The 16,580-nt window shown below is 43.9% G+C and overlaps 1 protein-coding gene and 1 long non-coding RNA gene across 2 annotated transcripts in view; one reads left to right on the forward strand and one right to left on the reverse strand.

The window, feature by feature from the left end:
- PLCL1 (phospholipase C like 1 (inactive)) overlaps positions 1 to 16,580 on the reverse strand; it is a 320,401-nt gene that overhangs the window by 198,140 nt on the left and 105,681 nt on the right. The window lies entirely within an intron of this gene.
- On the forward strand, positions 6,783 to 10,466 carry LOC130283773 (uncharacterized). Its single transcript, XR_008846839.1, has 3 exons — positions 6,783 to 6,989; positions 8,416 to 8,665; positions 10,214 to 10,466. It is a non-coding gene; the product is annotated as an uncharacterized LOC130283773 (long non-coding RNA).

The raw sequence follows: 16,580 nt of genomic DNA on the forward strand, positions 1-16,580 counted from the left end.
ATGACTGTTGGATAACAACATGGCCACTTTTTCCTCTTCCATAGGTTATGCAGCACCACTGAACGATGAATATACAGCTATAGATCACAACTCCTATAAATAGCGGTGGACTCCCGCAAATGTCATTCAGCATTCTATTCTGTGGGAATTATCCTAGAAACAGATATAACTGCTTAAAGGGATATTTCGGTACTGGAAAACTTTTTTTAAACAAAACTATTACCCAAGACAAAAAAACTTATCAATATGGTGTTATAACTAATTGTACTGGATTTAGCATGTTTGTGTGTGATTTACCCCTAATATGAAGTTATGTAGTTCTTTCATTACCAGTGTGGTATTGTCTCAAGCTTCAAAGACTCCTCCCTCTATCCCCAGACAATGCATTATCCGCTGCTGTCTCAGGAGGTGTGGCTGAATCTTGTCTCTGAGATCAAGCCCCACCCCTTGAGTGATGTCACCAGCTCTGACCAGCTACTACAGCCTACATCATTATCTTATATACCAAGGCTTGAACATTTTGTATTTAATTTAGAAACCAGAAAAAAAAGCTAGAAGCCAGGATTATTATTATTATGTTTTTTAAATAACCTGCTTGATTTTTCAGTTTTTGCGCCATGAGCTATAGTTTTTATTGATACAACCATTGCATAGTTTGCCCTATCACTTCTGCAGCCCCTTCATACTCAGGATCTGTGGGGGTCCCAGAGGGTGGACCCTCAATATTCTAGCAATAAGCGATCACTTCTGAACTGGGAAGACCCTGATTTTTATTTCAGGATCATAAGCTTTATGCTGTATATGCAGACGATATACTCTAATAAAACATTATTCTCCACTTTGAAATCTCTCCTAAGGAGAGGAATTCATTTCTGGGTTGGCTCTTCAGCCAGGTGGAGCTTTCAGTACAGGGCACCTCTGGGTGACAGCTAATAACACAGCTCCGACAGAATGATTTCTCGGATAACTCCTTTGACAAAACTGTTAAGAGGCTCTTAGGAGAAGGTGACATTGCAGCTGTGAAAGGGATCAATTTACTTTCAGAATGGAATGAATGGCACAGTTCAGACGCAGGGAACAGCATTAAACTAGAAGGGATGAACAATAGAAAAGTGATTGGTGGCACAAATAAAGACATACCGTATATACTCGAGTATAAGCCGAGTTTTTCAGCACGATTTTTCTCCCCCCTGTACATATTTTCTGCAGTGTATTGTATTATAAAATGTGTTGTATCTTTAAGAGTTATGTCATATGATTGTTACCCAGGAGGTATCAGAGACCAGGTGATCCCAAGAGTGACCTATGGGCTCCCTGCTAGTCTCCCCCATATAAGCCCTGGGTGGAGCTTCTCTCTCTTGCTTCCTGCTGAGGTCCAGTACAGTCGTGCCTAGTGTGTGTGTCCAGAGTGTTGGAGACCTCAAAGTCCAGTCCTGCAGCCACCATGAAGTCAAGTAATCTAAAGTCACAGCTTTATGATTCAACTCAAGTCAGTCCCTGTAATCTTTCAAGTCAGCGTGGTCTACATTTGTGGTGTCCCAGCACCGTATTTCATACTGTGCCTCAGTTATTAGTCCCCAAAGTTAGAGTCCCTAGGACTGTCGGGGTTCGCTTCCCTAATTAACCCCTAGTCACCCCTTAGTAACTTGATATTCATAAATATTATTTATATAAACATATGTATATGGTGTTACTCACTTGTTTTAGTGTCGCAGGACCTGCGGGTCATGTGACCCGGTTCACAAAACTCTATGGTTTGCTAAAGGACCTTTGGTGGTTCTAGTCAGGTGATCACCCACAATCCATTGTAACGGTGAGTGACAGCTGATATGGACCAATCCAAAATGGCCAGCCCCTGCCCATATAAGGGAGCTGCGCCATTTTGTCGGGCTCTTGGGTTGCTGACTCTGGACGAGGTAGGACCTCCGCAGCTTTCAACACAATTACTAGGCCAAAACCTTGCGGCCTAGGCCTGCGCTAGAGATGGATAGTTCTTACAATTCCCCGCTATCTCCGCAAGATCTCTGGACCTAATACAACCCCTAAATCCAGCGGATCTATGCAAATTCAATCCTCCTAATCTTAAGAGAACTTTCCGGTCCTAAGCAACTGTCAGTCACTGCTGTGCTGTCTATATAGACTCTTATCTGGACTGTTACCGATACTGCATGTACAGAAAATCTTCAGTAAAGTTCCTGCAAGTTTTAAGTTCAGCACTGCTGTGGACAATCCATTTATTTTACACTCACCTATCGCTCTTGGGAAGTGTGGCGATAGGCCCAGCATCACTACAGAGTTAGAGTTTTAACCCTCACCCTGGCGTCACAAGTGACAAGGGTTAAATTAACCGCTCATATACTACAGCAACACCCCAACTACCCTACACCCCCACCAGGCTACCACACATTCAATTGTCCAGTGATGCAGAGACCAGCAAGCCCTTAAGGTCTCTGCATCACTGGTCACCTCCTTGGGCCTGCCTGAACTGTATAGACTTTACCAACTGCCTACCCTCAGTAAAACTACCGTTGTCCGTAACTTGGCGTAGGAGTCTTTATTGCCCCCGTACTTAGCCCAGGATCCAGCGGTATACCTTCGGGTGGTTATAGTCTAAACCACACCCTGGCATCACGAATACAAGGGGTTAATGCCATCTGCCCCTAGGGTAACAACATCTGCCCTCATCACACCCTGCTACCACATATCTATCTGTCTCATATCTATCTATCTACCTATCTTCATATCTTTCTGTTTACCTATCCATCTGTCTATCTATCTCAGATCAATCTACCAGATTTCAAATCAATCTATGTATCCCTCTTAAATATATCCTTCAGTTACATTTTACCCTATAGAATGGTCCCCTGGCATACTGGAAGTTGTAGTTTTACAACATCTAGAGGACCACAGTTTGGCAAACAATGCCTTAGTGCTGTGTTTTTCAACAAGGGTGCCTCCATTTGTTGCAAAACTACAAGTCCCAGCATGCCTGGACAGCCAAAGGCTGTGCAGGCATGCTGGGAGTTGTAGTTTTGCAGCATCTGGAGGCACCCTGGTTGGGAAACACTGCTAGTGCAAAGAAAAAGGCAGGGTTCTTAGTTACAGCAACTAAGCAGATCCCGTCTATCATTATTTTAGTGTAGGTTATGCAATGAAAGCATTCATTATACATCATTCTATTAGGATCTATTTCTCCCTGTGATCAGTAAACTCCAGCCGTGTTGATTAGCAGACAGAATTAATTCATATGTATCGATACAGGTCGATGTTCTCTTACAAGGAGAGAAACAGCTCCACAGAAGAAAATCATACCCCAAAATAGATTACAGCCCATTTATATGGCAACACTCTAAGTGTAAGCTTATTGGCTAAGGAAACCCTGGTGGATAATGGTGGATAACTTTATTACCAATCACAGGGTTCCTTTAACTTTCTTCCTTATCATAGAAAAAGCTTGTTATCCAACAAAAACCTCATTATTTACCAAGGTCATTTGGATAGTTTTCCACATTCTGGGCGCTGGCCAGGACTAGGACAAGGGTTAATTGAAACTAGATAAAACCAGCCAACACCATCTAAAGCTAGACAACGTATATATATATATATATATATATATATATATATATATATATACAGAGAACATAGATATCAAAATATAATTTTACCAACACAGTCCCAGTGGATGACACTGTATCTTTTAGGTCAGGGGTCTCAAACTCGCGGCCCGCGGAACGAAAGTTTTTGGCCTGCACCAGGTATATGTAATTTGTACTGCCCGATGCCCAGGACATGCAGCTCCGGGCGCCGGGCACATAACTTCTTCAGGCATTTAGCCCTGCTTCAGGCAAGCAGCGCTAAATGCCGAAAGGCTTCACTTACCCTGCCCTCCTCCGCGTCTCCGGTTGGCCAGTGTGACAGGCCCGAGTCTGATAAGGGATGTCGCGCATGTGACTTCCTTCCGCAGACCCGCACAGGAGGACGTCAGTGACGTCACTCGTCAGGCCGCCACTGGAGAGGAGAAGCGCAGCACAGGACAGGTAAGGTTGTCTGTATGTGTGTGTGCATGTGTGGGTGTCTGTCTGTGTGTGTGTAAGTGTGTGTGTGTGTGTGTCTGTGTGTGAGTCGGGGGGGAACCTGCTACTACCTAATGTGGGGAACCTGCTACTACCTAATGAGGGGAACCTGCTAATACCTAATGTGGGGAACCTGCTACTACCTAATGTGGGGAACCTGCTGCTACCTAATGTGGGGAACCTGCTGCCTACCTAATGTGGGGAACCTGCTGCCTACCTAATGTGGGGAACATGCTGCCTACCTAATGTGGGGAACATGCTGCCTACCTAATATGGGGAACCTGCTTCTACCTAATTTAGGGAACCTGCTACTACCTAATGTGGGGAACCTGCTACTACCTAATGTGGGGAACCTGCTGCCTACCTAATGTGGGGAACATGCTGCCTACCTAATATGGGGAACCTGCTGCCTACCTAATGTGGGGAACCTGCTACTACCTAATGAGGGGAACCTGCTAATACCTAATGTGGGGAACCTGCTAATACCTAATGTGGGGAACCTGCTACTACCTAATGTGGGGAACCTGCTGCTACCTAATGTGGGGAACCTGCTACTACCTAATGTGGGGAACCTGCTGCCTACCTAATGTGGGGAACCTGCTGCCTACCTAATGTGGGGAACATGCTGCCTACCTAATATGGGGAACCTGCTTCTACCTAATTTAGGGAACCTGCTACTACCTAATGTGGGGAACCTGCTACTACCTAATGTGGGGAACCTGCTGCCTACCTAATGTGGGGAACATGCTGCCTACCTAATATGGGGAACCTGCTTCTACCTAATTTGGGGAACCTGCTACTACCTAATGTGGGGAACCTGCTGCCTACCTAATGTGGGGAACCTGCTGCCTACCTAATGTGGGGAACCCCCAGAAGTAGCACCCCCATCATCCGTCAGCTCACGCTATTACCACACAGGGTAGGGGGAATGGGGGGGTTGCTGGTGGATGATGGGGGTGCTGCTGGTGGATGATAAGGGGCGCATGTGGCCCAGCCTCACCCAGCTGCTACCTCCAGTGGCCCCCAGATAATTTGAGTTTGAGACCCCTGTTTTAGGTCTTTCATTCAAGGAAATAGAATTGTACCAGTAATATAAGTGGTTAAAGGGAAATGATGCCCTGTGTGCACAACTAGGATGGGTCTTATGGAGCTCTGTACTCCCAGGGAGCAATACAACTCATAGGCAGCCTTATTTGATATGCCGTCGGAGATCAAATGTAACAAGTAGAAGAGAGTTTCCTTATCAATGCTCCACATAAAGCTGGTGTTCCTTAGAACCTTCTCTGGGAATTCAGACCAGAAGGTCCTTTCTTTAAGGGAAATCAAGCTAGTATTACAGTTTCAATCGATCGCTGGCATCTGACATTACACTGAACCTCTGCATGGGAAAGCAATATGCCCAACACATCATTCTCTTCTAGGAGAACTAGGTTCTATTTTTTTCTTTCTGCATACAGGGCACAACTCCAGGGACATGTTGACGGGTCTCTTCTAAGTACTTGATGTGAGAGCTTATTGTGTTTATATCGGTCTGGCTGGCAGGCAGCATACGCAGTTATTACATCGTACTACTGAACATGTTAGCGATACACATCGACCAGCCACAACATTAAAACCAAATAAATAATCAGGGAGATTTATCAAAACCTGTGTAGAGGAAGAATGGTGCAGTTGGCCATAGCAACCAATCAGATTGCTTCTTTTATTTTTAAAAAGGCATCTAAAAATTAAAGACGCTATCTGTTTGGTTGCCATGGGCCACTGCACCACCCTGCAAGGTTTTGATAAATCTTCCCCTAGGTCCTTATTGCACCACCAGAACCGTTGGGACTCATCAAGGCATGGAGGGAGATTTATTAAAACCTGTCCAGAGGAAAAGTTGCTGAGTTGCCCATAGCAACCAATCAGTTCGCTTCTTTCATATATCAAAAGGCCTCTGAGAAATGAAAGCAGCGATCTGATTGGTTGCTATGGGCAACTCAGCAACTTGTCCTCTGGACAGTTTTTTTTTTTATAAAACTCCCCCATGGACTCCACAAGACCTCTTAATGTGTCCTGTGATAACTGGCACCAAGATGTTCCTTAAAATGTATGCTGTGAGGTGGGGCTTTCATGAATTGGACTTGTTTTTGTAGCACATCCCACAGAGTACAAATGGAGGTAGACCAAGCCAACATCTTAGACCAGGGCCGGCTCCAGATTTATGTGGGCTCTAGGGCAATAGTCACAGATGGCCCCCTTATGACTTAGCTTTTTTCATACTATAAAACAATAAAGAAACTTAAAGGGGTATTCTGGGCAAAAACATCTTATCCCCTATTGAAAGGATAGGGGATAAGATGTCTGATTGCGGGGGGCCCGCCGCTGGGACCCCCCGCGATCTCCCTGCAGCAGCCAGCATTCTATGCGTAGCTGCGTCTGCAGTTTCGGAAACCGCCGGGCTTCCAAGATGGGGACGTGATGTCACGCCACGCCACGCCCCCTCCATTCATGTCTATGGGAGGGGGCATTGCGGCTGTTACGCCCCCTCCCATAGAAATTAATGGAGGGGGCGTGGCGTGATGTCTGAAACTGCAGACACAGCTATGCATAGAATGCGGGCTGCTGCAGGGAAATCGCAGGGTGTCCCAGCGGTGGGCCCCCCGCTATCAGACATCTTATCCCCTATCCTTTCAATAGGAAGTAAGATGTTTTTGCCCGAAATACCCCTTTAAGTATAAATAGGTGTCACCTAAGTACTGTCAGTTGGTCCTTTCCACAACATCCAGGATGAAGCATTGTCATGTGTAATTTATATTTACAATACAAGTTACAATCACATGAATGCCAGGACCCATGGTTTCTCAACAGAACACTACCCAAAGTATCACATCAGCTCTGCTGGATTGCCTTTTTTGTATTGCATCTCTTCTCCAGGTAAGTGGCACATGAGACAACCTATATGATACATTTTTTTAACATGGACATCAATGGGAAATGCATATATATACGGTTCCATACGGTTTTTACTTTGCACATGCGCCTTTGCATCCTAAAGTCCCCATCCAAGAACCCTCCCATTAAAAACGGACAACATTTTCAAAACCGTATGCTTTTTTATTAATAAAAACGGACGGAACTTTATGCACTTTTAAAAACAGTATACAGTTTTAAAATGCTTACGGTTTACTTTTTCCCATACTGTTCCATCCATTTTTTTGCCATACGGTTTTCTTTAGAAAAACGGATTGAAAACAGTATGACAAAAACGTGAATTGAAAGCAGCCTAAACATGTTATCCCTTATCCAAAGAATAGGGGATAGCATGTCTGATCGCAGGATTCTGCCGTTGGGCCCCCTGTGATCTCTGCCGCGGCACCCCAGCCATTTGGTGCATCCGGCACCCTAGGCTTCCGTGACCATAACGTCGTAACGCCAGCCCGGATATCGCGGGGAGTCCCCGCGGCCAGACACCCAATGATCAGACATGTTATACCCTTTCCTTTGGATAGGGGATAACATATCTAGGGGCGGAGTACCCCTTTAAGGGGTTAAAAACCCCTAAATATGCTTAAACTGAGCAAAACTACATGAGGGTGAGCTGTTGCTGACACTCCAGAATACCGCATAGATAAAGATAACATTCTAAAAGAATAGTAGCACCAATATGCAATATACAATTGATGTAAATACAGGTAATAATGGTATAGCTAACTGGCCTGTATCACGTATAGGCTAGTGAGTAAGTCAACTGGTAGCTAAGGCCCCATTGTAGCAGCAAATAAATTATCCACAGAACAAGCATGCCAGTCAAAGGAACAAAAGTGAAGAATTGTAAAGTAAATACAGTACGGTGTAAGGACATGCGGTCCTACTGAGAATCCACAGGTTCTGTTGCCAATCACTTGTATATTGCGTATTGGTGCTATTTTTCTATTAGAGTGTTTTCTTAGTTGTGTACACTATTGTATCTATTGTTATCTAACTGGCTTGTGTGCAATCATTTTTTCTATCCTCTCTTCGGAACATAACTATACATGTATGTGCTCAATTATTGGCGCAATAAAAAGGCGCAACCATTGAACTGCAGAAAAATATGCGCCCAACATACACAACAAAACCATTGTACACCCAATAATAAATCCCCCCGTGTTCACAAACAATTGCATCAGGTTTATAAGTGCACCAGAATTCTGACACGATGGGGGAGATTTGTCAAAACTTGTGCAGAGGAAAAGTGGAGCAGTTGCACATAGCAACCAATCAGATCTTTTCTTTTATTTTTCAGAGGCCTCAGCACAGGTTTTGATAAATCTCCCCCAATTTGTGGCAAAAATATGGCATACATTTATTTTGTTTTTAGACACATTCTAGGTACTTTCGAGCCTCAATTGACACAGCATGGCTTTATAATAAATATGGCGATTCATTACCCTAAGTATAAGGACTAATTCAGACGGAGGAATATCCGTGCACGACAGGCATCTAATCGATCAGTCGACGATAGGACCGCTCCAACATGTGCCGGCTCCATTGATGGAAACAAGGTTGAATTTTCCGAGCAGTAAACTCCCATGCCTCTACAACATGTCTGAAGTTTTTTAAAGCAACAGGTACACTTTTATCACTTTGAGTCACAGAGTCACATGCTGCAGCCGGATAATAAAATGAACATAAACTGACATGTAATACTACCGTAATTCTCTTCACGTGCAGTTTATGGATGCCAAACCCCTTGCCCTGATATCACCAAAGATAGGCAACTGCATGCCACCCTTTCATGTGACGACTGACCATCTTTCTATTGCACCAAGCTGGCTTTGCTTTTCTGATCTGCTTTAATGGGGAATTTGGGTCACAAAGTCACATATTTGTTGTTACTGGATCAGGAATTAAGTTTTTTTTATTACATCATTTAACAGAGATTTTTTTGTCAGTGTAAGAATATGTTGGAAAGTAAAAATCTGAACATTTCTTATTACTGAAGTATAACCAGCCTCCAAGCCTGTTATAAATACCAGAATCTTATTCAGACTCAGCAAAGAACACAAACCACAGTGATTGCGTTTATCCTAACTTTTTAGCCGTTCCTATTCAAATGCAAAATACACATACATTTTCAATACGAATATCACATGAATGAATATCACACAAAAAAAAAAAAAAAAATCACCCAGTGATAAGTAACGAGAGTCCATGGAATCATGTGCCTCAGCCGAGGGCTCCTGTTCCTGGCCATAATCCCGGTTAAAGGTGTTCTCCGCCCTTAGACATCTTATCCCCAATACAAAGGATAGGGTATAAGATGTCTGATCGCGGGGTCCCGCGTGATTTTTATGCAGCACTTGGTGTTTATTTAGAACACTGGGTGCGGGCAGCGGGGTTTGTGACGTCACGACCACGCCCCCTTGTGATGTCACACCACGCCCCCTCAATGCAAGTCTACAGGAGGGGGCGTAGAGGCCACCACGCCCCCTCACATAGACTTGCATTGAGGGGGTAAAGCGTGAGATTACGAGGGGGCGTGGCCGTGATGTCCCGGCTTAGCCGCCCTCTCTTAGCGTTCCGAACACTGGGGCAGCAGTGTACCCCTTTCTCAAACAGTTAACACTCCTGAAATGTCACAAAACGGCCGATGCTCAGAGAGGCTGAGCGCTTTGACTCCCAGCCCAGAGGATTAACCAGGATTATGGCCAGGAACGGGAGCCCTCGGCTGAGGCACATGATTTCCAGAGATGCCTAATCCATGGACTCTTGCTACTTGTCACTGGGTGATTATTCATGTGATATCCGTATTGAAAAGTATGTGTATTTTGCATTTGAAAAGGAACAAATAAAAACTTAGGATAAACGCAATCCCTGTGGTGTGTGTTCTTTGCTGAGTCTGAATATGGTCCTGTACTAGGGTGTGGAGCACCTAGATTGAGCACACGGGAGCCACCCAGTTTTCTTAAATTCCAGTGATCTGAAAGCTTGTTGGATAGTGAAATACCAGAATCTTAACACTGCACTGTCCAAACTGGAACATCTGCGTCACATTTTGCACTGGTAAATTTAAGAGCAGACGATGAATTTGACATTATTCTGAGCCTCTTCACATATTAGGAATTTATTATAGTAAAGCTGCTACAAGTTACAAGAAGGTGCCATTCTCCCCGCAGGTCTGTGAAGACAGTCACCGAAATCTCATCCGACAAGAATACCCTGACATAACAGGTTCTTAGAAAAACATTCCACTTATCAGTCAAGACCAGTGGAATTGTATAGATTATTATGACTATAAAAGAGCACATTATTTGGTCCCATTATCCTTCATCAGTAGCACAAAGACATACAAAAAAGAATATGTATTCATTGTTTTGTACAATGTCAGTCCTTGTATTTAAATGAAATATATGGAAAAACAATATTAAATTGTACCTGAACTTAAAGGAGAGGCGTATATATACACATTTGTTAAGTGGAGCATGCTTGGAAAACAGCCAGAATGGTCCAGTTTAGCGGACCAAACATCTGGTCCAGAGTGCAGGCAGCCATAGTTTTAAGTCCTGCAACATATACCCCAGTGTAAACCACAAACATTCTCCACTTTACAAGCTTACCTAAGCAATCAAGTGTGTACATAAAGGGGAAGATTTATCAAAACCTGTGCAGAGGACAAATGGAGCAGTTGCGTATAGCAACCAATGAGGTTGCTTCTTTAGTTTCTAGAAAGGCCATTTGATTAATTGCTATGGGAAACTGCTCCCCATTTTCTCTGTACAGGTTTAATAAATCTCCCCCAACAAGTGGCACTATTTATGCCCATTATATAACTTGCACACTGCATTTTTTTCACCAGTTTTCCCCTGTGTAGTCTTCTTTTTTCAATAGCCAATAAAGGAGTACTGCAGCCATAGACAACTCATCCCCTATCCGCAGGGGGTCCGACTGCTGGGACCCCGCGATCTCCCGTACGGGGACCCGTCACTGACGCGGCTCTGTGTGGCTAATGCTTGTGTCATTAACCTCACTAAGAGGTAGACAGATACACCCCCTCCATTCAGCTCTATGGGAGAGGCAGGGATGCATGCACGCTGCATCTCCGCCTCTCCCATAGAGATACATGGAGGGGTGGCATGTCAGCCGCGGCGTCATGCTGCGGCCGACACGCCTCCTGTGCAGGGAGACCCTGCGGAGAAGGGATAAGTTGTGTTAGGCTGTAGTACTCCTTTAAGCTTTTTGGTGGAGATTAACTGCTATGATATCTCCCATACACTGCACACCTACAGAACAATGGATCCTGCTTCCTTATATCTTGATAGCACACTCCCAGGAATAGGAGCAGCATGGAGGACATAATAGAGCAGTACTGATGACTGCAAGCTGTAAATCCAGCACTAGGGTGAGATACATTACCTACTGGGCTTTTAACCAACTGTCTGTATTTCCTTACACCTATATCTCTCTCCAACCACTACTCTCTTTCCTCTGCTCATATTTTTATGGGCAGCTGTAGCCTGTCACTTAAGTGATCTGATCTGTCTTAAGACAAACTTGAGCAGTTTTTTCTAGAAGAATTGAAGGAAACAAGCCTGATTAGCGTAGAAATAAGTGATATTTTCTCCATGAAGATATATTTCAATGGTCTTTAAAGGGAATCAGTGTCGACTGCACTAACCTCCTACTATAGGCTAACACTGGGTGCCCCAGTTCCAGCGATATCGCGGAGCCGTCCAGCCAGATATAGAAGCAGGCCAGCCAGACAGTGAGCACAGAAAATAAAAAAGGTGTGTATTTAGCATGACCCGCCCTATTAGCCAATACCAGAAGGTTAGTGAGGGTGCACTGGAGACGGATTTCCTTGAAATCCACTCATACAAAGTTTTTTAAACAGTTAGTCGCAAATGAAAAGGTCATACTTAAAGAGGTGCTCGCCCTAAATGAATACATACAAAAATCTGACTGCAAACCTGGTTAAAGATGAAGAATATCAATATGTGACAGCGGCAGAACTGCTTTTCTTTCTTGGACGTTCCACACATTAAAAATTTCAGCAGGCGCTAGGACCACTCGAACAAGTCTATTCTTCCTGCGTACGCCAGAATCGGGATTTCCTGCATAGGCCGGAATCAGGATTTCCATTGTGTGCACAGTGGAGCAGAATCTCATTGAAATTAATTCAATCAATCCAGCAGAATTCTGCACAGACATTCTGCTATGGCTAGGTTCACACAAAATTTCCATCTAAAGATTCCGAGTGCGGCCAGGACCGCGCGGACATTGCAGTCCCCAATAGATAGTAATAGGCAATGTCTTCCGTTAGTGGATCCACCTAAAGAATGAGCAAGTGTGAATTGGTGAATGGAAAACCCATTCACTAGCATATACATTTTAGTAAGCAGAATTTCTGCCTGCAATTTCCAAGCAGAATTGCAGGCAGTAATTCCGTAGTCTGAACCTAGCCTAAAAGGTATTTTTTACCATTAAAACAGAATGCAAGAAATGGAACAGGTTACTTTTTTCTGTACAGATGGATCCTGGTGAAGTCAATGGTGACAGGATGCATTCGGACAGGTAGCTTGTTGAATTCTGTTTTCAAATAAACTCTTTCTAGTACAAAAAGATACAAAAACTAGACAGAAAATTACCTGACTAAATTCAATAGCTAACTCTGTTTGGCTCATTGAAATGAATTGGGTACGGCACAGATTTGGCAGGTGTACAGCAGTAGGCGGTTTAGAAAATTTCCTGACGGCTCTGGCTGAAAGAGATGCTGTCAATGCACCCTTAGAAAGCAATATAGCAGTATGTGCTATTTTCATTAATTCTGTGGATGACAAAGTGCTCATTAAAGTCTATAGCAGTGATTCCCCACAGGTGTCCCCGGAACCCATCAGGCCCTGCCCGGGGTACCGCGACACTCTCCCGCCCGGCCTGCGTGCCTGTGAATCACAGAGGCCCAGGGGGGAAGGGAAGCCTGTGCGCGCATTGCATGTATGTGCGCACAGAGTTTTAATCAACTGGTGCCAGAAAGTTTAACAGATTTGTAAATTACTTCTATTAAAAAATCCTAATCCTTCCAATACATTTTATGGGCTGTAAACTACAGAGGAAATGCTTTTCTTTTTGGATTTCTCAGACTTCACAGTGTTCTCTGCTGACCTCTGTTGTCCATTTTAGGAACTGTCCAGAGCAGCATATGTTTGCAATGGGGATTTTCTCCTGCTCTGGACAGTTCCAAAAATGGACAGCAGAGGTCAGCAGAGAGCACTGTGGTCAAGACATCAGAGAAATCCAAAAAGGAAAGCATTTCTTCTGTAGTAAATAGCCCATAAAAAGCACTGGAAGGATTAAGATTTTTTAAGTGAAGTAATTTACAAATCTGTTTAACTTTCTGGCACCAGTTGATTTAAAAAAGAAAAGTTTTCCACGGGAGTACCCCTCTTCCCTCTGTCACCCCTGTTACCCCCTTTCACCCTTGTTCACTTTCCTGTCATCCACGTCCACCTTGTCCGCCCCTGTTACCACCCCTCTGACCACCCCCCCAGTCTACCCCCCATGAACAATGTCCAACCCCCACTATTCACCCCTCTGTCCCTTTGTCTCCCCTGTCCACCTTGTCACTCCTGTCGAACCCTGTTACCACGTTGTCACTCCTGTCCACCCCTCTTTCTCCCTCTATGCCCCCCCATGTACACTCTTCTATACCCATCTGTCACCCATGTACACTCTTCTATACCCATCTGTCACCCATGTACACCCCTCAACACCCCTCTGTCACCCATGTATACCCCTCCACCAAACCTATGCCCCCCTGTCACCCATGTACACCCCTCAACACCCCTCTGTCACCCATGTACATTCCTCTACACACCTGTCACCAATGTACACTATTCTACACGCCTCTGTCACCCATGTACACTCCTCTACACACCTGTCACCCATGTACACTATTCTACACCCCTGTTACCCATGTACACCCCTCTGTCATCCATGTACACTATTCTACACCCCTGTTACTCCTTTACACCTATAGGCCCCTGTATTCCTCTTCAGTTGTGAAAGGGTAATCTGAAGGCTGATGCAGGAAAAGTAGAGAGCCTAATAGGTTTGCTTTGTAGGTTTAACAGTGAAATGGTGAAGATTTGTGGCTGGAAGAAATCGTTATGATCACCGGGAGAAGAGAAGGGAAAGACACTGATTTTAGAAGACGTCACTTGTGAGTTGCTGTATAAAGTAGCACTGTAATCTACATAGCCAACAGATAAATTGATGTTGTGCATTGCATTTTCCCTGGCTCAAAGGCTGTGCAGAAACCCTTGCTATACACAAGCAGGTTGAGGTCACTTTTTAAAGAAATTCATCTCCTGACCCTTCTTATTGCTTTATTTGCTGCAGGTATTATTTTATTTCCTACAATATCTACAATTTCCTACAATATTATTTTATATCCTAAAAAATATACTTCACCAGGGTTATGATGACAAGACAGCTCCGGAGATGGTGCGCATCTAACTGAACCTGCACAGCAGTGGAAATATAAGTTCTTTTACAATGAGCCATTAGGAAAAATTAAAAAGACTGAATGTCACATCTGGCTGACAGCTCCGTACAGTTCTGTCACCTCTAACATAATTATCCTAAAGCGCCTGCACCCTGGCAACGCTCGCCAGTCTACTCCTCTGCTGCAAGACATTGTACAAGCTGCTTTGTGCAAAATACATTTCCCATGTCTATTCCATAGTGCAATAAAATGGAAGCAAAAAATCAACTGATCTACTTTACCTTTGAATCTGTTGTTGTTCCTTACAAAAACATGTACACTGCTCAAAAAAATTAAGGGAACACTTAAACAACACAACGTTACTCCAAGTCAATCACACTTCTGTGAAATCACACTGTCCACTCAGGAACAAAATTTCACATGCTCAATTTCAATTTCAAATGGAACAGACAACAGGTGGAAATTATAGGCAATAAGCAAGACAACCGGATAAAGGAGTGGTTCTGCAGGTGATGATCACAGTAACTTTTCAGTTCCTATGCTTCCTGGCTGATGTTTTGGTCACTTTTGAATGCTGGCAGTGCTTTCACTCTAGTGGTAGCATGAGACTGTGTCTACAACCCACACAAGTGGCTCAGGTAGTGCAGCTCATCCAGGATGGCACATCAATTCAAGCTGTGACAAGAAGGTTTGCTGTGTCTGTCAGCGTGGTGTCCACAGCATGAACGCTCTACAAGGAAACAGGCCAGTACAAAAGGAGACGTGGAGGAGGCCGTAGGAGGGCAACAACCCCGCAGCAGGACCTCCACCTTTGTGCAAGGAGGAGCACTGCCACAGCCCTGCAAAATCACCTCCAGCAGGCCACAAATGTGCATGTGTCCACTCAAATGGTCAGAAACAGACTTCATGAGGGTGGTATGAGGGCCTGATGTCCACAGGTGGGGGTTGTGCTTACAGCCCAACACCGTGCAGGATGTTTGGCATTTGCTAGAGAACACCAAGATTGGCAAATTCGCCACTGGCGCCCTGTGCTCTTCACAGATGAAAGCAGGTTCACACATGACAGCACATGTGACAGATGCGACAGAGTCTGGAGATGCCATGGAGAACATTCTGCTGCCTGCAACATCTTCCAGCATGACCAGTTTGGCGCGGGTCAGTAATGGTGTGGCCTGCCATTTCTTTGGGGGGCCGCAAAGCCCTCCATGTGCTTGCCAGAGGTAGCCTGACTGCCATTAGGTACCGAGATGAGATCCTCAGAATTACCGTGATCTATACAGATCATGGCATTTAAACATTAAATGCCACTATTCCCTGGTGTCTAGTGGTCCCACAGGAAACCATAGGCCTTACCATGTCCTCAGCATCTTCCCTGGCTCTGTTATTGCATAGGGCTCCCTTTTGCAGCCCTTAGCAATCGAGCACAGATTTCATAGATCAATGTAATGCAATAGCATTACATTTATCTATGTAAGCTATATAATGATGGCCTATGGTAGGCCCTTAAGGGGCCAAAAATGTGTATAAAAAAAGGTAAAAAGAAATGTTTTTAAAAATATAAAAAATCCCTCCCCTAATAAAAATTCAAATCACCTCCTTTTCCCATTTTTTAAATAAAACACTGTACAAATAAAAAAAATACACATATTTCATATCGCCACGTGCGTAATTGTACGAACTATTAAACTATTATGTTTCTGATCCTGCACGGTGAAAGGCGTAAATGCAAAAAATTCCAAACAACAAAACTGCTGATTTAAAAAAAAAGTTAACCATAAAACAAAACAAAAATTATTCAAGTATCATTGGAATTGTATTGACCCATAGAATAAAGATGGCATGTCAGATTTACTGTATTTTGACCTCCCAAAAAAAGTATTGCCATACAAAATTGTGCAGTTCCATATTTTTTTCAATTTTACCCCACATATAATTTTTTTCTGGCTTTGTAATACATTGTATGTACAACTCGCCACTCAGAAAATAATCCCTAATACAACTTTGTCAGTTGAAAAATAAAAAAAAGTTATGGGTCTTAGAAT

This window comes from Hyla sarda, chromosome 8, assembly GCF_029499605.1.
Source record: "Hyla sarda isolate aHylSar1 chromosome 8, aHylSar1.hap1, whole genome shotgun sequence".
In the NCBI taxonomy this organism is placed as follows: domain Eukaryota; kingdom Metazoa; phylum Chordata; class Amphibia; order Anura; family Hylidae; genus Hyla; species Hyla sarda.